Genomic DNA, 26,952 nt, shown 5'->3' on the forward strand with positions numbered 1-26,952 from the left:
CAGCCCGAATCATGCTACCTTAATGTGGCGTGAAGTGGCCTGGGGTGAAACAAAGGAAGCATCTGGTGGGAGGAGAACTTCTACAGCGGATGGCAGTGCAGGGTGGGGTAGATTGGCCAAACTGTTTTTGAAAGGAAGGAAAGCCATCTGGGGACAGAAACTGGATCCCCCATTTCCTGTTCCCCTGACCATTTGGAAGCCCCAGCAATTCGGAGAGGGGGTGGAAGGGGGGTGTTAGGGAAAATTAGCCACATCAGTGGTTCGGCTCAGCCAGATGTAACCTTCAAGGAGAAATGTTCTCCATGTTGGATTTTTAAAGAATTTTGCTTTCTGGGACTGATTTTTGTCACACTTTGCAGGAAGTGGTCACCTCTTTTGGTGGCACCCTGCATCCCATTGGTCGGGAGCAGCCCCCTGCCTGTCAACCCAGGAGCAAGGATAAATATGGCAGAGCTGCCCAGCAATTCAGATCTCTGCTGGAAGAAGATACTGGAGAAGAAGGACTGCCGTGCTGAACCACTGGTCTGCACGTGATTGACTGCACCCACATATACTGTGCCAACTGCTCACTTTGGGCTTCACCAACAAAAATACTTTGCCTTGCTTCTGCAACTCCAGGAGCAGATTGTCTGTATGCTACAAGTACAAATGAGCTGATCAGAGTCCCCTGCATCAAGCCCTTCAAGAAGAGCCCAGCTGACCAACATCCAGGGGCCATTTGAGAATTCTGACCAGGTGCATTCTGGGAACTGTAGTCCCAATTTCCAAGGATCAACTCAGGTATTCTGGAACCTTGGATCACGTTTGAGGATACTTCGAGGATCCATTAAAAAAGAATTTTGGAAGAAGATTTAGATGTTTTGAAACGTTTGGAGCAACTTTGTAAAAAAGCTCCATAAGGTGACCAACCCTTTGATGACAGTCAAGCCGACAACGTTGAACCGCAATCCGGCCTGAATTTCAAGTTCATCCCACTGAAGCTCAGAAGCTCTTCCCCATCAAAGAGACTCCCAGGAGTTGACTGGGACCTCACATTGCATTGCATCACCAGCTGGCCTGAACAGGAGGTTTGCCGACAACAAGAGAAAAAGCTCCAGAAAAATGTAAGTGTGAAGGTAAAACTTTAATCGAGGCCTCCTGCTCAGTGCATCCAAACAGGGCTCCATTGTAGTCAGCCTCAACTTTTCATTTAACCCCAGTCAAGTGCGACCAGATGTCCCCGGTTGGTGCTTTTTGTTTTTTAGGTACTAGGAAGCATTTTTTATGTTTAATACATAAAAAATGATATCTCAGGTTCCCTACATTGAATTTTGGTCATTTTGGTGTCATTTTAAAGATAACAATATTTCCAATTTGTATATATTGGTGTCAGATTTGTATTGTGTGTTCTGTTTCTTATTCACTGTTTCGTTGATTTTAAATGCTTTACACACCTGTCTCGTAAGATAAGACTAATTGCTTTCAGGGCCAAGCTACCAAGGGTTGGGCAAGGATTAATTTATTGAGGCCTTGACGGGACCTCTTGGGAGATTGTGACTTATTGCTAAGTGTATGTACCTATTTGCCCTTACCAATAACACACTTTCCAACAGCCACACTGCCACATGATTTGCAACACACACACATACAAGGGGCCTGATTCACAAAGGGTCTCTACCCTCTTTGCGGAGGCCCACCAGTTCTGGGGGAGTCTCTGCACTTGGAACAGGATCACAGCACTGTGAAATCTCACTGCAGCGATTCCGCCTCAAGTACGGAAACTCTCCCTCTAATGTGGCACCTCCGTCCCGAGGGCAGTGGCCCATTGTGAATCAGACCCCTCTTGTTAATTTATCCAGGGAGGTCTAAGACATGCACTGGCATTTAATCCCCTGAGCCAATAGGCCCTAAGAGACATTGTCCACACTAATCACTGACATGTGCACATATCATATTACAAGGCCAATCTTTTGACTCTTGTCAGCGGCTGTTATTTATAGACATCATGTATGGCTTATAAAGTAGTCTCAGGAAGGAATTTGTGAACAGTGTTAAAAGTCCAAATATCATCATTTGACAAAAGACTGCAATCCACATGAAGGCTGCAACACAACAGGTTGCTGTGGTGAAAAAAAAGAAATTGTCAACCAGCTGGTCACACACCTGCATAGCCCGGCTTTGTTTTGTACAATGGCCCGGTTGCCTGGGTTCAGACATAGATGAGGGTCCAGAGGTATGTGTAAGCTATGATTCAATGCTATGTTGTGCAAAACACAACAGTCTACTAATATCTTGTACACAACTTGAGGGGAGTACAGCAGCACCCCCTGTATGGTCAAGACAGCTGAATCTCGACTTCAGGAGACCAAAATTGCACTCAGTGATGGCTTGTGTACGTGACCTATTGTACCTCTGCTGAGGTACAGTGGTTGCAAGTCTGTATGATGTGAGAAGATGAGGGGAGAGTGCATATGCAGCAATTCCAGAGGAGGAAAATGAAGTAATATTTGTACTTGTCCCTTTTGCATCTGTAGAGCACATAATGTATGAAACGGTACATGCTGTGTCTGTTGGGGGCATGTATGTGTCATGAGGATCAGTGTTGTACAATGGTTGTGTATATTAAAAAACATTTATACATATCTGACTTGTGAGGTGCTTGGTACATACCCAGTAGCCACAAGTTGCCAAATTCTCCCATTGCCATCCGCTGAGCAAGAGGTGACCTGCAGAATGCATCGCTGTCATGGGTACTGCCTGGAAACACTACATACACATCAGTAAAGCTACCACTGGGATCACAGACATCCTGCAAGTTAATAGAGTGCCAGCAGTATCTTTTGCAGAAGAGTGTGCATTGTGGTGAGGTGGCTGAAGAGCCGCATGAGTGCAGTCAATAGCACCTAGAGCACATGGGAAGTGGGAAAAGAGGTAGAAATCCCTAACCACCCTTCGACTTCTAGTCAGTCTATGGGACATTCATATGTGGAGATGGGCTGTTCTATTGCTGCAGCTCAGTACCTGATGCTAGCATTGCGACTGGCTTGCCTGAGAGATACCCACAAGATCACCGGATTCCCTCTGTAATTTTCCTGTAGCCAAAATTGGAGAGCTGCTAGGACCTTGACGTAGGCTGGGATGGCGTGGGAGTGGGAGCTGAAGGAGCAAGATCCTGCTCCCACTCACAAACCATCTCCAAGATGACATCAGGGTGAAAACGATATCTGACATCCTAGCTGGACACCCCAAAGAAGTTTATCCCTTGTCTGAAAATTCTCTCTGCTCTCCTCCTCCTCCTTATTCTTCTCAAATCGTCCTTTCACATAGCAAGGGGCAAATCAGCAAAAGCATTCAGCAACATGTTGAAAGGGTTTGATTGTGCCAGTTCTGCTTTTATGTGTGGAGCAAAGCTGGAATTGGCTGTTGGACTAGGACATTTCAACTGGAACTGGGTGGGGGGGATGGTAGGCACTGGCACAGGTGTATCAGTATGAAGGACTACTTCCTCTGCCCCGAGTGTAGAGATTTTGCCCTGAGTGTGGAGACTCTGCCCAAGAGTGGAAACTCCACCCCGTGCGCAGAGATTTCACCCCGAGTGTGGTCATAAAGATACAACTCGTAAATGCCCTTTGTGAATACTGAAAGTTGTAAACTTAGATTTTTGGTCCAAGTTTAGACCAAAAGTCTAAGGCCCATATTTAGACTTTTTTTTGCGCCGCATTTGTGCCACTTTTTAACGCAAAAACGGCGCAAAGTTACAAAATACAATTGTATTTTGCAAGTTTGCGTCACTTTTGCGTCAAAAAGTGACGTAAATGCGGCGCAAAAAAGTATAAATATGGGCCTAAGTTTTCCTATGTTAATCGGGCCCTTTTATATTATATTTCCAGTATTCATGACAACGTCAGTGTTTGTGACGACATCGACGGTCAGGAATATCATGTCACTATGATCTAAAGGGTTTTCATTGGGTGAGCCACTTTTCATTATTTTGAAAAGGAAGTCCCCACCCATTTTACTTTACTTCACACTTACACTGCTTATATTGGAAGCATCCATAAGAGTACCTGTCTTTCCAATATGGTAAAGTTGTTTTCTTCTTTTTTCGTTCTTTTCAAAAAATAAAAAGGCATCTGGTGGCAGTGGAGAGCAGGAGCCACACCTTGAGGAGGTGTATTCTTCAGAAGAGGAGCCCCCAGCATAGCGGCAGTCCATTGCCTGGGACTTTTTTGCTACCCCCTCTGAGGAGAAAAAGAACGCGGCAAACAATTAAAAGTGGTGTCTCTGCAAGAAGACTTTGTCCAGGGGCACTTCTAAAAATATTCCTGTGGCACTACCAGTATGTTGAGCAATCTCAAGACATAAAACAGCAAGCACTTGGCAAATGCCCAGTGAGAGTGCAGTGCAGCAGAACCTTCAACATTTAGAGTTGCAGTAATCACACCAGGAGAGCCTATCCCTTCTTAGGTACAGCAATGTCTGCTTGAGAAGTCCCCAGAGTTTAAAAGGATTTGGACATTTGGTTGAATTGCAACAAAGTCCTGACTGTGGGGAAGCAATGAGTTGCTGTAGTTTTAGAGACAGCAAACAACCATGAGTGTTATTTTTTGTTCTTTTTCTCCTATCAAATGACACGTGTTACCCCTGCTTTCAGCTTCTGCAGTTATATATTTTTTTCCAGTCACCATTTTAGTTCTGAAAAAAACAAAAAAACAAAAAACATTCGAAAACCTCAAAAAAAAATCTGAAAAATAAAAAAAAGTTTTCGTTACAAACACCTTTCGTGGTTTAAAAAAAAGATGACGTTATGTCTGCATGTATTAGAAAAAGTATGAATGAGTTTGTTTGCGTAAAAGTGAGTGAGTGAGTTGGTGCATGAGTAGGTAAGTGGACGTCTAAGTGTTTGAGTGAGTGGGTAGGTAGGTGAGAGAATGCATCTACCAGTGGCTGTATGTGTTTTTGAATGATTGTTAGTTTTGTGTGTGTAGGTGAGTGGGTGCCTGAGTGGCTGCATGGGTGACTAACTGGGTGTGTGAGGGGCTCATTGAGTGAGTGACTGTGTGAGTGGCTGTATGAGTGAGTGACTGTGAGAGTGGCTCTACTGGTGAGTGACTGGCTGTGTAAGTGGCTGTATCAGTGATTGAGTGGTTGTGTGAGTGGCTGTGAGTGGCACTGAGTGAGTGGCTGAATGAAAGGGGGCATGAGCTTCTGTATGAGTGAGATAATGGGTGTGTGAGTGGCTGTATGAGTGACTGACTGTGTGAGTGGCTGTATGAGTGAGTGAGTGGATGTGTGAGTGGCTGTATGAGTGATTGAGTGGATGTGTGAGTGGCTATTTGAGTGAGTGAGTTGGTGTGTTAGTGCATGCATGAGTGAGTGACTTGATGGGTGAGTGTCTGTATATGTAAGTGATTGAGTGTGTGTGGCTGTAGGGGTGAGTGACTGGGTGTGTGAGTGGCTGCATGAGTGAGTGACTGGGTGTGTGTGTGGCTGTGTAAGTGACTGAGTGGCTGTGAGTGTGGCTATATGAGTGAGTGAGTGTCTGGCTGTATGACTGGCTGTATGAGGGAACTAGTGGGGGCATGAGCTGTTGTATGAGTGAGATAATGGGTGAGTGAGTGGCTCTGAGTGAGTGACTGGCTGTGTGACTGGCTGCATGGGTGACTGAATGGGTATGTTAGTGGCTGTATGAGTGAATGACTGGGTGAGTGAGTGACTTATGGGCGAGTGAGTAGGTTTGTGAGTGGGTGTATAAGTGATTGATTGGTTTTAGGAGTAGCTTTGTTAATGATTGAGTGGCTGTGTGAATGGGTGTATGGTGGAGCAACTAGGGGCATGACCAGCTGTATGAGTACAATACTGGGTTCATGAATGTCTGTATGGGTGACTCAGTGGCCGTGTTAGTGGCTGTATAAAAGTGTGACTGGGTAGGTGAGATGCTGTATGAGTGACACACTGGGAGTGAGTTGTTTTATGAGTGATTGAGTGGTTGTTGTGTGTTGCTGTATAAGTGTTTGAGTGGCTTTGTGAGTGACTGTGAGGGAATGACTGAGTGAATGAGTGAGTGGGGGCCGTGTGAGTGTATGTATAGGTGAGTACATGACTGTGTGAATGACTGTATGAGTATCAGTTGCTGTGGAAGTGGCTATATGGCTAAGTAAGTGGATATGTATTTCATTAGCAGTATCAATGAGAGAGTATCTGTGTCAGTGAGTGTATGGGTGAGTAAGTAACTGTGTGAGTGCCTATATGGGTGGGTGAGTGTGTGTTTAAGCAGCTGTATGCATGAGTGAGTGGCTGTGTCAGAGTATGCATCTGTGTGTCTAGGTATGTCAGTGTCTGCATCAGTATGTGCGTGGGTGTGATAGTGCATACAACACTCTGTTTCTGAGTGTATCAGTTGATGCATAAGTGTGTGCTTGGATGTGTCATTACATGTGTCTGTGTATGCCAGGGTATGTTACTGTATGTATCAGGGTGTGCTTTGATGTATCAGTGTATGTTTGAGGGTGTGCCTGGGAATGTTGATGTAATGAAGAGTATTAGCCTCATTCTGTCACTGTATGTTCCAGTTTATGCTTGCTTGTGTAAGTGTAAGAATCACTGTATGGCTGGGTGTGTTACATGACTGTGCCTGAGTGTGTCAGTTCATGCATGAGTGTCTGCATGGGTGTGCCAGTGTCTGTATCATGGTATAAATGAGTGTGTGAGTGTTTCTGTAAGTTAGTGGGTGTGCTAATGGTTGTAAATGAAGCACTGCATGAGTCAATATATGGGTGAGCAAATGGCTGTGTCAGTATCTATATGAGTGACTAAGCAAATCTATAGGTGTCTGTACGTGGCAGTGTGATTGCCTCTACGAATGAGTGAGTGACTGAGTTAGTGACTGTATGTATGTGACTGAGTATGTATAACACTAGTTCTATAAGTAACTGACTGGCTGTGGCTGTGTTAGTAACTGTATATGTAAAACTGTTTGCGTGACTGTTTACAGGAGTGAGTGGATGTTTTTCTAGCTGTATAGGTAAGTGATTGTGTGTATTAGTTGTTACATGGGAGAGTGACTGGTGTGTCATTCCATGCATGACTGATTGGTTGTATGAATGACTGTATGGATGAGTGAGCACATGTGTTACTAGCTGTACTACTTTATTAGATGGTGTCATTCATGTGTTTAAAAAGAAATATAACATAAATATAAGTTAGTATTCATTTTGCAAATTCCCTTGGTAAAGTTGCAGTTTCTGCAAAGCACAAGTTCATACTATAAACCAAGCAGTAGATATCCTTCATGCTTGAATGCTATTTAACAATATATTAAGCCATTTCCTTTTCCTTTTTTTTTACTCTTTCCAACTTTTGTACTTGTACTTGTACACCATAATGAATACACTATATAAAGTTTCATCCTTGAACAGTGGGGAAAAAAATAATCATAATGATTGTAAAAAAACACAACTTGTAAACACATGACCTGTTCTTTTCTATTTCTGTATTAAAGTGTGGTGCTTTTCTCATCATTTGCCAATCAAATGGCATCTGGTGTCACTGAGAATCAGTTGCCGCAACCTGATGAACATGGGGGCATATTTACAAGAAAGTGGCACATCAACTTTGATGGGCCACTTTTCTTGCCTCGGCCTGCACCCTCCTAACATCATCATGGTAGCGCTATAATTACTACACAGACCATCATGGGACATGTTAGCACAATAGCGTCATAATTTATTATGCTATTGTGGCGTTTTGCTGAATTAGCGCCATCAATTATTGCGTTAGTCCAGCAAATCACAGGGAGGCCCATAGAGTATCATGGAAGCGCGAATTTAACGTTTGCCCTGAGCAGGTGTTAAAAATGACTGAAAAGTGGCACAGTGATATCTTGTAAATTGCATTGTGCAATGTTTTTGGGCCTCCCTGGATGGGAATGCACCTTTGCATGCATTATACCTGGTGCAGGAAAAACATGGTGCAAGGGGTGACAAAGTGGTGCAATGCATGCATTGTGTCACTTTGTAAATGTGGTGCATGGTGGGGGCCTCCTTAACGCCTCCATAGCATAAAAAAATGACACTAGGGTGGCACAAGGAGGCGCAAGGGGATTTGCTAATATGCCCCATAGTAATTTGGAGGCCCAACCCCCATGAAAGTGGCAATATATTGTATGGGAGTTATTCACCGTTCCCTCCATGCAAAAGAAAGTAGTAGCAAAGCATGTGAAGTACTCTTTGTGCCACAAGACCCTCTCCAAGGGTACTACATACAAATACTCATGTGGCACTACAAGTATGTTGACACAACTGAAGACTTATAAGAGAACAGAAATATAAGTTAGCATTACATTTACAGAATTGCAATAAACAAAACATTGCATATTACTTCTGCTGTAACACTATATCACATTAAACATTTAATTTTCAATTTTTTTGTTCTCAGCTTTTATACTTGAACAAGTTAATGTTCTATTGTATAAATAATCATCATTGAACTGTGGGGAAAAACAATCATATACATTGTTTAAAAAACCCAAAACTGCACAGTATATCACTACTTATAAGTTACACTAGGCATTGAACTCACTACAAACACCTAATCAATTTTTTTAGTTAACATTTCTAAACTAATCTACACAAAGGTGTTCTAAAAAGAATTATCTTATTATGATAACTGGTACAATAGTAGTAATACATATAAATGATACATATATTTTAAAGACCTTTTTGAAGACATGAATCGTGGTAAGTTGAATGATGTCCAAAATGCTGATGATCCACACTGACTAAATCCCTCACGTTACTTTCCTTTCCAGTTCAATTTATTCAGTTTATTTCATTTATGATTTGGATCCCAACAGAAGTTCACATAAAAAATAAACAGTAATAACAGTTCATGCAAAAGGCATCACCACTACTACAATATTACACACAAGATCAAATTAATCTCTTATAAAAATCCATTCAATTATAAAATTCCATTATCACAGATCATTTCCTCCACAGCATCCCCTGGTCAACCTTGTTGAATGCTGTGGAGAAGTCAGAAATCAATAAAGGCAAAATTCAAAGGCATGCCCATACTCTTGGGGTACTTTTCCTATCAATGTTTGCATAGCAGTATTGTTATCAAGAGTCCCACATTTCTTCCAAACGCCCACCTGTTCAGCTGGAATGAGGTTATTGTCAAATGCTCAATCTTTTAGATGAAAAAAGTAAACTTTTAGCAAATAATTTGCCTGACGCTTCAAGAAGTGCAATTTGTCTATAACTGGTGGGGAGGCCTTCAGACCTTTTTTGCATAGGGCAACAATAATACTACCCTTCCAGGATAATGAAGTATCACCTGACAAATAGCAATGCTGAAATAAGGGACATAGAAAAGAGCCCATAGCGAAGACTCTTGTTTAATAAGAGTGATCAAAATTTCATCAGGACCATAGCACCTACAGTTCGAGCACCTTTAATGAATCCCTCCATCTACATTTGTGAGGGTGGACCAAATAACTCCACATCCTCCGTTTTAATGGTATAAACAAGCTAATCACAATAATTTGAATTACTAACATATAGATCAGAATTGTACAGTGACCGATCGAAAATGCCTGGGCTGTGACTCTTGTGTCACAATATTTAGCTACTGAAGCCCAATATTTACAAGAGTTATATGACACAGCTGCTTCCCTAAGATTGGTCCATTTCTTGTTTTCTTCTTTTTTACCATCCACAGCCTTCAGCCTTGTTCTCTTCTTCTGAAGGCGATTAATCTCCCTTTGTCTAAAAGGCACAAAAAACTTTCATTGTTCCGTGACAATTTGATTTGTTTCTTGATTTACCATTTTCACACCCCAGGAGACCTTAAAAACAGGGTTAGATTGGAAAAGCACTTTCCTTACTCCCCAAGGTTCGGAAGAGGTCCATTTGTTTTTCAAACCAAGAGACAGGATCACTTAAACACAAATCAGAGGGCCACAAGTATGTAATCTCCAAATTCTGGCCAGAAACTTTCACACTATCATGAGACCAAAAGGAGCACCTATTAGCTTTATTATATTCAACAGAAACTTCCACAGGATTCCAATCATCAAGAGCAATAAAATGTAGACAAACAAAACCAATGCAAATACTAGGATCACTCAAGTCAGTCCCCAGAATCTGCAGTTGATATACAAGCATTGCAAATTTGATAGAACATCGCCACATGATCAATTAAGGATCATCCTTGAGAACAATGAAACATATAAGAGGCAGGAGAATCCTCGGGACATCTACCAATCAAAAAAACAAATTCATCAGATCTCACATACTCTAAAACATAAATACATTCCCTATCTACTCTGATTTTTTATGGTAAAACCCATATCTGGAATACCCCAAGCCTCATCCATTTCAAAATCACTACAAGTCATACAAGCTGAATTAGAGACCCTAGCATTAAAATAACTAACTATTATTATCACAGGCATTCTTCCATTTTACTAATGTTACGCAGAAAGGAAAGCGTGGAATTGGCTAAAGGATACTTTACCTTACCAGGGAGGATTTGCACATTTGCAAGCAGAATGGATGACAATGCACCACCCTTGTTAATCGTTGATAACTTGAAACAGATGCACAAGTTAGGAGGATACACAAATACCTTTGAGTTCCAGTTGATATTATTTTAAAGCAAAATTGCAATTCTCCCACTGGCATGCCCTATGGTGGAGGGTGTTGCTTCACAGGAGTAAGAAAAATAATTATCAGCTGACAAATCAGTACAAACCCATGTTTCCTGTCAACATAATTTACAGTATTAGGTGTGCTACATAATTTAATTTTACATTAAGTTGACCTAAGCCAGCCATGTTCGAGGAAACTAATTTACCCTGAGGGCTACCTCCGCAGCACTGGAAGCTTTGCATTGTTTCTAGCCCCATTCTATGTGCCAGCTACCCAATTGTAGGTGGATGACTTATTCTTCCAAGGACTCCAACTACTTGGAGCCTCTATTCCCACAATGCTTACTCCTCTGCTCCCCAATCTTTCCCTGCAGAGATAGTAATATATTTCAGGTTAACAGATCCTCTAGTACATGTAAGCGCAGGTCTGAGAATTCTACCTTGCTGTCATATTTTAGCTCTTTACCGAGTTCTTCACGGAAAATATCAATCCCTCTCGTTCTATAGTAATCAACATTCTCTAAAATCAGTGACACCATGATCATAGAGTAAAATGTTTCCTGTGGACTCGGGAAAATAGCGGATGGATTTATATGGACGGTGTCAATGTTTTTGTTTGAGATCAGTCTCAAAGCCTCAATTTCCGATACTGAATGCAGAATGACCTGTCTATTCAGAGGAGCAAGTTCCCCATCAAACAAAGATACAAAGTCCAAGATATTTGAAATTGGACCATGATCCTCCTGGCCCTCCATGGATTTACCAGCAATTACCTCAGGGCCAACAAAATAAATCAAAAGTGGGGAAAAAAAAGCTGTGCCTCACCACAGAGAGATGTGTTAGAGAGGGAGTGCCACAATATTATGCCTGCAGGGATGGGTGGCTGGGTCAACACTGCGAGGCCTGCAAAGCTTGACCCAACTCATCCCCTCCCAAAGAGGCAAATAATTTCAGGCATGCATCCCTCTGCAGATTCTTATCATTTATGGTGCCAACATCAGGCAAGAAATACTCCTCAGACATGAAGGGGCCCTCACCATGTGCCTCAACACAGGGCCCAGTAAAGTTTACCCAGCCAGGCAGATTTAAGGGAACTGGGAGGGTGTCTTGGCCATACAGGCAGTCAAAGGGATCAACCTGGGATTTTTAGGTGAACCATTTACAGGGATGAGGTCCGGAGAACTATTTGTCAGAAGGATGAGTGATACAGCCTCCAGCCCCACAGAGCCCAACTCTTGATCACCACCAAGGTTAGACACACTTAGAACAATTCCCACTTCTGCTGAACCAGAAGTACCAGAAGCACCACACTGTCGGGCAGATTTTAGTATTGCAAGAAGGATTTGGACAGCTTGAACTCCCTCACACGTATCAGTACACTGTGAGGGGTGGAGGTCAGAGAAAGGACTTACAGCTTGATCCCTTCCCATATTCATCAACATTCCTTGCCCCTCTTTATTGCTTGTTAATAGAAAGCTTTTGATGGAAGGATAAGACTTCAGAAAGGACAATTGCAACAATTGCAACATTGTGCGACAAATGAATTTTTTAAATCTTAATATGTTGACATATGAGTTAGGTTCATCAATTAAAGGACCGGATCGAAGTTTCCTCAATGTCATTTTTAGCTCCAGGCACAAGAAATGGAAAAGGCGGAACAAGCCAGTCAAGCTGGTATGATTTTCATTTGTACATCCCCTGTGTCTTCTTGCCTCTTTGCCTGGGTAGATTTAAAACGTCTTTAACAGCTTTATTTTTAGCTCCTTTGGCAATTTCCAGATTAGGTACTTAAAAAGGGGCAAGTCGTTGAAACTGCAAGCACCACACGAGGGAGGTCAAAATGAAGGTATGGGTATAAGGAGCAGGAAAAAGAGGTGGATCTCACCCGGCCCACAAGCCACACCCAGACCTAGCCAGGCTACCTCTGCAGGCACAGGGCTCATCCACAATACAGCAGTATCCAAACCACCACGACTCTTTTTGCTCTACCTCCAATCACCATCAATGGCTCCTTACAACTCCTTGCTTCCCTTGCTTCCCTTGCACTGCCCAGCAGCTTCAACATTGCACCAGCAGCAATGCTACATTACCAGGGTTTAGTTGATCCAGATAAAAATCTTGGCACCAATAGTCTTATCGTGGCCCTCTCAGAGTCCACTCAGCCTTTTTGAAACATTGCACTATAATATAATATATTTCTAGATGAGGGCCAATTAGGGGGGCACATAACCTCAAAATAAACTCCAGACCCTCCTGTCCTCACTGCAATGCTACATTACCAGGGTTTAGTTGATCCAGATGCAATCTAGACAAAATTACCCTCACAACAAGATTTTCAGTGTTGTCAATTACCCTATTGGGCCTATAATTGTCTGGAAGGTCGCCATCGCCCTTTTTAAAAATGGGAATCTCAGCCATTCCCACGATGGTGGAGCAGCAGTCCCCTTCATAATGGCACTGAAAATGAAGGCAAGATAGTTACTCCACACCTCTGGCTTGTCTAGGAAGAGATCCCAGGAATCTTGTCAAGCCCCAGCGCTTTATGGGAAATAATTTTTTGTATGGCTAGAAAAAAACTCCTCAGTGCTAATAATGTGTAGATTGGAATGATCACAGAGTGCACCAACCAGGTCAAGAGACAGAGCAGGGGCTTCGATCAGATCTGGAGTGGAAATAGGATTAGAAATATGGTCTACCCATTAAGACATCGGAATACGGTTTTCAATAGGACTAAAGCCCTTAAGGCTGCCAGTAACTATTATATTCCAGAAAGAGTGAGGATCAACTTGCCTTACCGCCGCTAACAATCCCTCCCATTTCCTCATTTCCCATTTTCTCTTTTCTTCCTGAATGGTGAGTTTATAGGCCATTTCAGTATCTTGAATAATTAAACGCTATTATAATTTAATGGCACAGGATAACGCCCTTCTTGCAGCACTGCACTGGCTTGTGTACCATGTAGGGGGATCCTGTCTCTCACCAGCACAACTAGATTCCACATAAAAAATCTGTCTCCGATTTTGAAGCAATTCTGAGTGTATGTTACTACATTTGATCAAACCCTCCCCCCAACCTGAATTGATAATAACTACCAGCTCCCCTAATCCATCATCAACCATTGTATAGATTTGTCCAACTGTGCTGTTTGATTGAATAACATAGCTCTATTTAACCCTGCATCTGCTAGTGGACAGGACAAGCCTTCTATCAAAGGACTCATTACTATTTTCCCCAGCAGTGGGGACAGACATCTTTAACTCAAGGGCCAGGGGACTGTGATCACTCTCCAGTCATGGTAAAACAACCAAATCAACTAGATTCATTCACAACCTTACATCAAGCAAAAAATAATTAATGAGGCTTGTACTCTGCGGCCGATTGAATGTTAAATTGCCACCTTTATTGGAGTATTACCTCTCTTTACAGACTTTTAAACCTTGATTCGGTGTGAGGGATTGAGTTGGATTGCTAAGGGGGACCATGTTTACTAAGTGGGGCAGTAAGTTCTGGTTTAGACCAGAAATGGCATCTTCTGATGTAGTCAGCCTAAAACGGATGTCTAATGGCTCGAACTGACAGAAGAGGTCACCCCCAACTAACTTAACCACTTCAACAAGGAGTGTCATAAGATGTGCGGACGACAAACTAATTAGCTCTGACTTTAATTTGTTCCCAGACACCCTGCAATAAACATTGTATATGTTTTATATATTATTGCTCCGCAAGGTGAAACTGATATGCAATAAATCTGTTGAGCCTAGTTTAGGTTCCTTAATTTTACACATTAAGGAGGTTTTAACCCAAGTTATTATACCTCCCGAGAGACTACCTCTCTCACTGGAAGTTGCCACCAGGCAGTATGTAGCAAACGTGGAGCGATAAAGGGGGGGTGGAGGACCAGGTCTCTTCAAACAGACAAATATCAAAAGCATATATGAAAGCACCCCATTCTGTACTGAAACTTGGACGAGAGCCCTGACACATTCCAAGTAAATGAACTTGAGGGTAGACTTGACGACCACACACTTGTTGTGGCTAATAGCACGAAAGGGGCCACTCCCTGCCTCATTAGGTCAATCGATGTCTGCCAATTCAGTAAAGCGATTGTGGGTAGGTATTCCAAGAGTTAAGGCAGGCGAGAGATAAAGAGAACCCCACCGGTGCTCTATTACTGACTCTCAGAATACGGGGGCCTGACCTGTAAAAATACCCCAGTGGCAATACCACAAAACTCGTGTCGTCTTCCTGTTGCTCATAGACCCTAAGAGAAGGTGATAGACCAATGATTTTGACTTAAAGTTGACAATAATATAATTCCCTTGCCTATCCACAGGCCCTGTGCCAACCCAACACAACCTTCTTGTCATCAAAATATTATTGGCCAGATGAAGCTGAAATTCTTACAGTGAACCAGCTAGTTCAGAGTCTTAATGTATAGATCATCCTGGAATTCCTGTTGATCCAAACTCTAAGGTGGTACTCCAGTCAAGATGATTTCATAAGGACAAGAGGCAGAAGGAAGATTAATCACAGGTTGTGATACCAGTTGAACATCTGTTTACACCCTTGCAGGTCCTGGATCCTGAGCCTCGCAAGTGAGATATGAACCATTTTTACTGCACCTTGTTTGGTTGATGGTGGAAAGTTGGCCAGTTGGATTGTGGTTCACAATGTCAGGCCCTGAACTTAAGGGGTATGAGAGGAGCCTACATGTACGGAAGCCACCAAACAAGAAGGGCAGCTGGTAGGACATTGTAGGCGAGATCCTTTTCCTGGCTTCTCCCTGTTCTTTGTGGTGGAAGATGTATTGGGATCTGCTCATCTGATCTCCTTAACACCTTAAAATCAAGGAGAACTCCCTCAATGGCATCGAGCTGAGCAAAAGCAAAAACTAGAGATAGTTTGGTCCACAAGAAGCCCTTGAAATTGTTTATACTATCCTCTAAAGTAAATGAGTCACACACCTGTTCCTCTGCTGGTGGGTGGTTACTATACTGCAGGATCTTAGTTTGGACAGCAACCTTGCACATAACAAGATTTTGTTACCTGCTTTTGCTGCTTGGCTGGGACAAGAGGAATGGGGCTGAGGACTGAGCAGAGGGCCACTATGTGCTGTCCAGCACCCAAAGCTGTCACAGGAGATAATAAGGATGGTTGATCAAACATACATGGAAGAGGAAAACCTGTACAGGGGAATCAACATGTCTACTCTGGGAACCCATCTCTGCTATAGAGTTGAGAGATAGTCTCCTATCTGTAAGATCAATCTCATTGTTGATGATGCTGAGGGTACGTTGCATCATCCTGTTGATTGAAGTTGATGTGGCAGAAGGTGTATAAATAGTTTGGTGCCCATGCACTTTCTTCCCCATTGTATAATTAGGAGGTCACACAGACCGCATAGATCATACAGTCTACAATCCACAAACCATACTATTGCTAGGAACTAATACTAGGGGCAGTGGGCATTCAGAGTCATGGCCGGTGATAAGAGCAAGGGTGGAAAGGGGGTCATAAGCCCTCTGTGCCCTGAAAAGATAAGCTAAGTTAAGCAACAGAGGGGATGGGTCAGAGGATGGTCCAACCCATCCCAGACCAGCCCTGCCTCCTCTTCCAGAAACTGGCAAATACCACAAGAATCAAAGGAGTGCTACTTGCAATGGGCACACAGCAACCTCACGACAAGTGAGTCCCTCCCCTTCTCCCGGCACTTAGCGGCGCTTAATGCACTGTGACAACAAATGCACTTCAGCAAAACCTGCCCAGCTGTCATTATGGTCTCAGCAGCACAGCACATCAGCAATGGAAGCACCTCAGTTGGCCACTTACCTCCTCCCCCTGGTCTTGCTGAACCACCACCTCCACCCACACAGGCAAGGGGATGCCAAAATGGTAAATAGTGACTGACCACTGATCTGTAGTTAGTAGTTGTGGTTGATTATTGCCTCTTTGTTGAAAGACTTGAGCAAAGTCAAAAGACTAAAGAGACTGCTGGGTACCACCGGGGCAAAGGAGAACAAAAGCACCACAGCATGGCCAGGTGAAATGAATTGCAGCACTGCTGCCACTTCCCTCTGTCCTGACCAACCTGCCATAACCTGATTCGCCGACCTCCAGAAGTGGACCGGTTACAGTGACAGTGACCAGGATTACTAGCAGTACAGCACCGTCTCTGCTAACCCCAGTCCAAGAGAGAACGAGGGAATCCAAAGAAAGTCCAAAGCAAGTCATCCCAGTCTGCCCAGATGATTGGTTAGAAGGAAATCAGAGGACCACTTTAAACTGTCCTAATCCATCTAAACAATCTTTATCTGTCTTAGCATATGCACGATAGTCCTGCACCGATGAGCCCAGAGCCACAGTCCCAGTGAAGTCCCAGTGTAAATGTCAGCATAAATCCCACCCTGGTACTCGGCTAAAGGGATGGCAAAGGCTAAGGCAGCTGCAGTGGTCTCTGGTTCCTGGTAGCATGCATTGCACCACTTTGTGACCCCTTGCACCACATTATGCCTGTGTTAGGCATAATTTATGCACAGGGGCATTCCGGCATTAAGAGGCCAGCAAAAAGGGCACAGAGAAATCTACAAGATTTCACTGTGCCATTTTTGGCATCATTTTTAATGCCTGCTCAAAGCAGGCATTACACATCCATCTTAATCAATGGGCCTCCTTGCACCTTGCTGCGCTAGTGTCAGAATTTTGTGCCACAATAGTGTCAAACGTTTCAATGCTATTGGCCTAAAATGCACCGTGGTGCGTCATATTGTAAATAAGGCACACCCATGGGGCCAGACTTATGGAAAAGTGGCACAGCGTGGAGCTGCGCCAAAATTGCAGAAATGCAGGGATGCACTGTATTTAAGTGAATACAGCACACCCCTGTGTTGTCCCCTGTGCTGGTGCTAAATTAAGCTGCCAGCGCCAACAGAGGCATCCTTGCACTATCGTACAAGGATGTCTGCGTTGAGGGGTGTGATTGTTTATGTGCGGGAAGGTGCCCCTTCCTGCACATAAACAATCACTAATGGCACTTTGGCACTTCTGTGTGTGGTGCACAATGCAGCACACACAGAAGTGCCAAAGCAGTTATCCCACACATAAACAATCATGTCTGGCATTTTGCTCTTTCTATGCGTACTGCAGAATGCAGCACACATAGAAAAAGCAAAAGCCAAAGAGGAATGAAAGTATTCCTCCTCATTGTGCCCTGCTAAAGCCACCTTTGGTGCTTCCTCAGGTTAACGAATTTTCATAAATCTGAGGTAGCGTCAAAAGCAATGGGTGTTGCTGTGGAACACCCACAGCAACACCCATTGCACACTGTTAGAAATGGGGGTTTTGGTTGGCAGTCAGGTTACCCCCTGTCCAAGCAAAAACCCTCACTCTAGTCAGGGTAAGTCACACATAATCCAAGATTAACCTGTGCCCACCCTCTGGTAGCTTGGCACGAGCAGTCAGGCTTAACTTAGAAGGCAATGTGTAAAGTATTTGTGCAATAAATCTTACAATACCACCAAATAGCACCTCCAAAATACACCACACAGTGTTTAGAAAAATATATAATATTCATCAGGATAATTGTAGATCAAAACGAATAAAGTTGCAATGTGAATTTGTAGAGATATCACTGAAAAGTGATATAAAGTGTCTTAAGTCTTTAAAAAGCAAACAAAGGCCCTCATTCTGACCTTGGCGGGCGGCGGAGGCCGCCCGCCAAAGTCCCGCCGTCAGGTTACCGTTCCGCGGTCGAAAGACCGCGGCGGTAATTCTGACTTTCCCGCTGGGCTGGCGGGCGGTCGCCTTCAGGCCGCCCGCCAGCCCAGCGGGAAAGAGGCTTCCACGATGAAGCCGGCTCGGAATCGAGCCGGCGGAGTGGAAGCTGTGCGACGGGTGCAGTTGCACCCGTCGCGTATTTCACTGTCTGCGCAGCAGACAGTGAAATACATTTAGGGGCCCTCTTACGGGGGCCCCTGCAATGCCCATGCCAGTGGCATGGGCACTGCAGGGGCCCCCAGGGGCCCCGCGACCCCCCCTACCGCCATCCGGATCCCGGCGGTTGGACCGCTGGGATCTGGATGGCGGTAGGGGGGGTCGGAATCCCCTCGGCGGCGCAGCAAGCTGCGCCACCTTGGAGGATTCTATGGGGCGGCGGTACACTGGCGGGAGCCCGCCAGTGGTGCCGGTCCGACCGCGGCTTTACCGCCGCGGTCGGAATCCCCATTGGAGCACCGCCGGCCTGTCGGCGGTGCTCCCGCGGTCCTCCGCCCTGGCGGTCTTTGACCGCCAGGGTCAGAATGACCGCCAAAGTCTCTTTCAAGCACAAAGTACCTGGTTTGGAGTGGAAAATCTCCTCAGAGGGCCACAGAAGAAGAGATACGTGGAAAAATGTTGTGTGCGTCGATTTCTCCCCAGCACACACGGACTTGCGTCGTTATTTTTCACGCGGGGAAGTTGTGCGTCGTTTTCCGGCGCGCAGACAGTCTCTTTCTGTGGATCGCAGGGATTACCAGATGTCCCGGGTCTGTGCGTGGATTCTCCTGCTTGTTTTCCGGCTGCACATCATTCTGCGGGGCTGTGCGTTGAAGTTTCGCTCTCACGGCAGACGTCGCGTCGATTTCTCCCCTGGAGGTCGGGCGGCGTTGTCCTTGTGAGGCTGTGCGTCGATGTTCCGGTCGTCCCGAAGGCGTCGCGTCGATCAGCGTCGGTGTGCGGCGTTTTTCTCGCCGCGGAACAAGCTGTGCGTCGAAAATTTAAGCGCACAAAGCGTCCAAGTGAAAAAGAGAAGTCTTTTTAGTCCTGAGACTTCAGGGAACAGGAGGCAAGCTCTAACCAAGCCCTTGGAGAGCACTTTCACAGCCAGACAAGAGTTCAGCAAGGCAGCAGGCCAACAGAAAGGCAGCCGTCCTTAGTATAAAGCAGACAGGTGAGTCCTTTGAGCAGCCAGGCAGTTCTTCTTGGCAGGATGTAGTTTCTGGTTCAGGTTTCTTCTCAAGCAAGTGTCTGATGAGATAGGGCAGAGGCCCTGTTTTATTCCTAAATGTGCCTTTGAAGTGGGGGAAACTTCAAAGAGTGGCTAAGAAGTGCACCAGGTCCCCTTTCAGTTCAATCCTGTCTGCAAGGGTCCCAGTAGGGGGTGTGGCAGTCCTTTGTGTGAGAGCAGGCCCTCCACCCTCCCAGCCCAGGAAGACCCATTCAAAATGTAGATGTATGCAAGTGAGGCTGAGTACCCTGTGTTTGGGGTGCGTCTGAGTGAATGCACAATGAGCTGTCAACTAAGCCCAGACAGATGTGGATTGTAAGGCACAGAAAGATTTAAGTGCAAAGAAATGCTCACTTTCTAAAAGTGGCATTTCTAGAATAGTAATATTTAATCCAACTTCACCAGTCAGCAGGATTTGGTATTACCATTCTGGCCATACTAAATATGACCTTACTACTCCCTTCAGATCAGCAGCTACCACTTCAATACTGTATGAGGGCAGCCCCAATGTTAGCCTATGAAGGGAGCAGGCCTCACAGTTGTGCAAAAACGAATTTAGGAGTTTTACACTACCAGGACATTTAAACCACACAGGTACATGTCCTGCCTTTCACCCACACAGCACCCTGCTCTAGGGGTTACCTAGGGCACACATTAGAGGTGACTTATATGTGGAGAAAGGGGAGGTTTAGGCTTGGCAAGTACTTTTAAATGCCAAGTCGAGGTGACAGTGAAACTGCACACACAGGCCTTGCAGTGGCAGGCCTGAGACAAGGAAAAGGAGCTACTTAAGTGGTTGGCACAACCAGTGCTGCAGGCCCACTAGTAGTATTTAATCTACAGGCCCTAGGCACGTAGAGTGCACATTACTAGGGACTTATAAGTAAATTAAATAGTCCAATCAGGTATGATTCAAGGTTACCATGTTTTAAGGGAGAGAGCATATGCACTTTAGCACTGGTTAGCAGTGGTAAAGTGCGCAGAGTCTAAAAGCCAGCAAAAACAGTGTCCAAAAAGTGGAGGGAGGCAGGCAAAAAGTTAGGGGTGACCACCCTAAGGCTGTCAGGTCTAACACACACCCTTCTGATGCAGAAAACTGTGACAGAGGGGCCCATATTTACAAGGAGGCATAAAGCCACAGACAGTGGTGTTACACCTCCTTGTAAACATGGACAAGTAGTTAGCGCCATTGGAGCATCACAAAAAGTGACGCTCCAGTGGCGCTGGGGCCATGTAAATCAGTCCCTAAACGCTTTCTTCCAAAGAGTACGTCATACTCTGTGTTTAAAATCTGCTGAAATTTTAAGGGTACAAAGGAAAGCGTTAAGTTTGAAACCATGCACACCTCATTAATGAGCTTCAGTTTCTTCTATACTCTTGACACCTCATAACATGTTTTACCGGAGAACTTCTGATTTTCCAGTGTATTCTCATGTTCAACAGCTGGCATAAGTAATCGATGTGAAGTAATTCCTTTAGTGTTGTGTGCAGCTAACCCAGTTGGTGCAGTTACTAAACATGATACATTTAATTCTGTAGTCCTCTGTATGTAAGCGGTGAGAACTTTAATTAGAAAGCTTTTCCCAGTGCCATCTTGACCACTGTTGTTTAGTAGCATTGGCTTAAATCAAGGGCATTTACATTTTTTCTACTCATGCTGAAATCCTGGACCTATTTTATGTCTTATTTCTTTATAAACTTATTTCTGTTTGCCATTCAGTTGTGCTACTAAGTGTTCAAAATCAATACTTCCCTCCTTTGCTTGCTGCACAGCAGTCTCTACCTAATTCATAGCTGTGGACTCTTCATTTTGAATTTCTCCAAGAGAACCTTAACTCAGTGGTCAAGAACTTTGGGGGTCATTCTGACCCTGGCGGCCGGTGACTGCCAGGGTCACCGACCACGGGAGCACCGCCAACAGGCTGGCGGTGCTCCCAAGGGCATTCTGACCGCGGCGGTTCAGCCGCGGCCAGAAAGGGTAAACCGGCGGTCTCCCACCGGTTTACCACTGCCCTACAGAATCCTCCATGGCGGCGGAGCGCGCTCCGCCGCCATGGGGATTCTGACACCCCCTACCGCCATCCTGTTCCTGGCGGGTCTCCCGCCAGGAACAGGATGGCGGTAGGGGGTGCCGCGGGGCCCCCGTAAGAGGGCCCCACAAAGTATTTCAGTGTCTGCCATGCAGACACTGAAATACGCGACGGGTGCCACTGCACCCGTCGCACCCCTGCAACTCCGCCGGCTCCATTCGGAGCCGGCATCCTCGTTGCAGGGGCATTTCCGCTGGGCCGGCGGGCGCTCTTTTGGAGAGCGCCCGCCGGCCCAGCGGAAATGTAAGAATGGCCGCCGCGGTCTTTTGACCGCGGTGCGGTCATTTGTCGGCGGGACTATGGCGGGCGGCCTCCGCCGCCCGCCATAGTCATAATCAGGGCCTTTGTCTGCTTTGTGAACTTAGTAAACCCTCCTTAGCTATCTTCACAGAAATGGTTTCCTCCAGTTCAATCTCCTCATCTTTCAACATTTGCAAGTAGTTTGGAAAGACTGAGCAATAAATGCTGTCTTGCACATTGTTGAAAGAGCCTTCATAACAGTCATAGTTTCCAAGCAATTCTGGCTCAGCACACCAAGGCTTGAACAGTTGTAGAAGTGCCAAGTAGAAAAACTCTCTTTTGTCTGGAGTCTGGATTTCCAAACAACCATTAGATACAGCTACTGAGTATTTCACCTCATCTATATTTTCTGTAACATTGCTTCTATATCTGTGGTGTTTAAGTCTTCATAAAGCAACCTGTTTTCTAGATGTGGACACTTTCTTGGATTTTGTGTGTCCAACATATTTGATTTCGGAATGCATATATTTCTGGATCAAACTCTGCTAGATACTGAATTTAGGGGAAAGACTTCAATACTCTATTTTGTGTGCTTGCCTAGACTACCCAAACAATCCCCCTCGACTTTGAGAACAAACTAGTTGAGCTCAACCTATACGATCAACCATAAGACCCTATCGCTCTGTGAGAAAGCATTTTCAAGCTGAAGCTATACAATTTCTTGGTAATACTCTTTTCTGCAGAAATATCCTCCCGTATCGCCTTCATCTCTGTCTTCTCTGAATTTGTAAAATATGAAGTGATATAGCAAGCAACAGTGATGAGTTGTCAACCACAAACTGTATATCCATGTTTTCATTCCACATTTCAGAAAGACTGGATTAAAGTTGGATGCCTCTGTTCTTCTCGGGTTGTTTGTGTTTTTCAGTGATTTTTGTGTCAGTGAATGTCTGACTGCAGATAAAACGCTGTTTACTCTTCCTTGTGAAATTGTTGAAGTTAAACAAAGAGAGACAGGCAAAGTCAAGTCTCTTATGTAGCTGTATTATTCATGAATTCATGGGTCCAGGTATTTAGAAATAAAATGTCTGAGAAGAGAAGCATCTGCCAGAACTTTTGTGCATGAAAACCAGAAAGGCATAAAAATACATCCTCCAATTAGGATACAGAAACATATGATTTCTTCATCGTTATGGGCAAATGCATGGTGTGATGTTGATCAGAAGATGCATGGTGTTACAAATATATTAAGGATCTAGCCAATCACAGTAAAACAACATTTAATGATGGCAGCATGATAAAAGATGACCACAAGCATGACCTTCACATTACTCAAATGGTTAGGACCTTTCAAGGTGTCAACAAAACCATTTATTCACAACACCTATCCAGACCTATGCAGATACCCAGATGTCTGTGTGGTGCTGGGTGAATGAAGCAATGCATGTTGTGTGAGGTGTCTCTTTTAAGCAAACCTTGCATTACACGTTATCTGTCTGGGTACATTAGTTTGTCTGCAGTCATCCCAATTCTGAACACAATTTGTAGGCCTTTGTCATCATTGAATATCCCAAAATGTGAAGAAGATGGGTTCCACTGAGAATAAAATATGCTTCTACAAAATCATGGGTTGATGAAATCCAGAAAAACAGCTTTGTATAATGTCCCTTTGCATCTGTATTTTCTACAACAGTACTTCCCACTTCTATGAGTTTGAAAGTGTAAAACTTGTTGTCTCAGACCCTTTTTTGACATGGGATGTCACCTGCTGTTCTATGAAAGAGAAGACAGACTCATCACTGTCTGTTCCAAATTTTTATGCATCTTTCATCCATAACATCATGTGAATATGAGGAGCTCCTCTTGCTTGGTAATATTTATACCAAAAGAAGCCAGTTACTTCACCAATAGAAGGGTTTGTTTTGTTGCAGATGAAAGATATCATAGCCTGTGGTTAAAATATCTGCAAACAATAGCGGGATCCAAGGAGCAAAGTTCTCCATCTGTCTTTATTTTAATGCTCTCAATGTTTGCGTTTGCTATTCTGAAATATTCAGGCAGGTCATCTCACGCATACTCAGTACAACTGAGTGTTAGAAACTAATTAGGTGCAGCTTGGTTTCTCAACATACATTTCAGCTCACCATGATGACAATACCAATACTAATTAGTGCCATGTTGGCACAGCATCAATTAATTAAGTTGTATTCAAACTTTTCATCTTTTTCATGAACTTTGTAAACTCACTCCTTTGCAGAAAAGTTGTGAAGATTTACTCATGTCTTCAATAAATGGTTTATAGCAGTGGTTCTCAACATGTTTTACTTCTGTAGACCCCCTCATCATCAATACTGGAACCCAGGGACCCCCACTGAATCATTATTGAAATCTGGGACCCCCACTGAGTCATTATTGAAAACTAGGGACCTAATCTGTTAATATTACTGAATTTTCTAAGCAGTCGTTGACCTCCTAAGGAGGGTTCACGGATCACTAGGTGTCGCCGGACCACAGTTTGGGAACCACTGGTTTACAGCATATGAAAGTCCAGACATGTCACTTTCGAAAGAAGATGGAATATGTATCAAATACACTGATGAAATCTAGGATCCTCTGACTATAAACTAGTTGACTGGTATTCAGCTGCTGGTATCTGTACAGGGCAGTTTTGCTTGCTTCATCTGAAACAGATTATTAGCATCACCAATAACTTCTTTAGAATGAAGAGGATGGATGCTATAGTATTCATAAAAGTCTCATCATCTGGATCAATCCACTTTTTCAATCTGTCAACTTGACAATAATGTTTTATCCTCCATATATGTTTCATCTTGAACAACATCAATATTTTTATAACAAATATTATTTTGTACCAGGTATAAATGATCTTTTCTTACTTTATTAACATTAACTAACTCTTGCCATAGTTTTGGGTTCTTTGTAGAGAGGCGCGAGTTATAGTTACTTTAGGGCATGAGTTATACATAATTGAGGTAACTCTAACTACAATGTATAGGGTTTTGTATGCTTGAAATTTGAGCCTAACTATAACGTCCCTCTAACTTTTGTTTGTCTGTTTTTTTCAGTGAATATATATATAGATATATATATATATATACACACACACATACACCAGGCCCGATACCCTTGGGCAGTGGAGCATGTGCCAGAGGAGCACACCGGCAATAATGTATCCAAAAAGAATAATACATTTGCTCACTCAGGTTGCAGGTGAAAAACAAATACTGCAAAGCTAAACTCCCTTGTTTTTCACTTGCAACCTGAGGGAGTGTATTTATTTATACTTTTGGACTGAATATATATATATATATATATATATATATATATATATATATATATATATATATCCTGCCAATTGCCAGTAGGTACTTATAGTTAGGACCTAATTCCCATAAAAGAAGCAGTTTTTGTTTACAAAAAACCTATGAATCTTCATGATATGTTTAAAACTCATAAGCTAATTACTTCATCTGCTGCATTGAATGATTTGAGGTAATCTGTGAAGTGGCGCTTGAGAAAAGGGGGGGAGGTCCCAAAATACATTTTCCCCATGATATTGCAAATAGGGATTTTGAACATGACTATTTCCTGAACCACTGTACCTAATTACACCAAATTTGGCAGAAAGCTATATCTTGATCTACAAACATCTGTTTTTGTGATTTGATATAAATCCGCTCAGTAGTTTTTGTAGTAATAAAGAAAAAAGTAATCTGCATATGTTTGGGATGCAGATCTTCTGCGGCTCCGTCAGATATCATGTTGAGATCTGGTTGCCTGCAAACACTTCAAACGGGCTATTGTTTGCATTTCATGTTTTGGTTTTGCAAAAAGCAAAAAGTGCATATTTTGTGGGTGATATTTGATGGCATGGGAGGATGTGCGTTGTTGTGAAATTGTTATAGCTCAATCATTTTTGTGTTTTGCGTTGCTTAATTTTGGTGTTTTCCTTAAGGCCACTGTGTGGGTACGTGTGTATGTGTTTGTCATCATCCACTATTTGTCTTTGTTCTCCATGCAGTGTGGCCAGGGGCCATTTTGTGTAGTCTATGTCAATAGGCTTGCATGTGTTGTTTGTTCATCATTCCTCCTTGCCCCTTGTTGTTTGACCACGTGGGTGGTGGCCTTTTTGTGAATCCGGCCAGTGTCTCTTTGCCATAGGCCTGCATGTGTTATTAGCCAGTCATTATGGAAGCTAGCACAGAGGAGTCCAACTTTACTATCAAAACTGTTCCGAAGGATGTAGTACAGGCTGCACCACCAGCTCCCACATTTGTAAGCTGAAACCTGCACCAACCCCTATGTCATTAGAAGTACGCACTGCAGAAATGCAATTACACATTAAAAAAATTGCTGAACTTGATTGAGGTGGTGAAGGTGAAGAGAGCCGGGAAAAATCAGGTATTACTGGTCATATCACAGTGGAAGGTGAGGAAGAAGAGGGTGACAACTTCAACACAAAATAGCCCTTTCCCCAGCAGTGCTCCAGAATCACACACCTCAGTGACCCCACAAAGGCATGGTGCACGGTAAGACTCAGAGTCAGATGGAGACACCACAACATACAGTAATAGCACTATGACTCACACTGAGTCTACCACACCTATTTCTCAAAAGTCTCCTGTGTCAGTGACCTCAGAAAAGAAGAAAATCCATGGGCATGTTTAGGCAGGAGAGGGCGTATGAGCGCATCCATGCCTGGCAAAAATGTTAGCGCTGGACCTCCTCGCTTTTTCTTTTGTGGAAGGAATGGCATTCTAAGAATTTGTGGCAGTCATCTGCCAGAAGTGGGAGGTTCCAAGTTGGACCTATTTTGCCAGAGTTGCTGTTCAAGCACTGCATCACGATGTGCTGCAATTGGTTGGACAAGCTTTGCAGCAAAGTGTTGTCAACACTATCCACCTGACCACAGACATGTGGACCAGTTTTCAAGCTACTGATTACATATGCATCTCTGCACACTGGATTTCGTTTATGGGGTAAAGCAA

Source organism: Pleurodeles waltl, chromosome 11 (assembly GCF_031143425.1).
Source record: "Pleurodeles waltl isolate 20211129_DDA chromosome 11, aPleWal1.hap1.20221129, whole genome shotgun sequence".
In the NCBI taxonomy this organism is placed as follows: Eukaryota; Metazoa; Chordata; class Amphibia; order Caudata; family Salamandridae; genus Pleurodeles; species Pleurodeles waltl.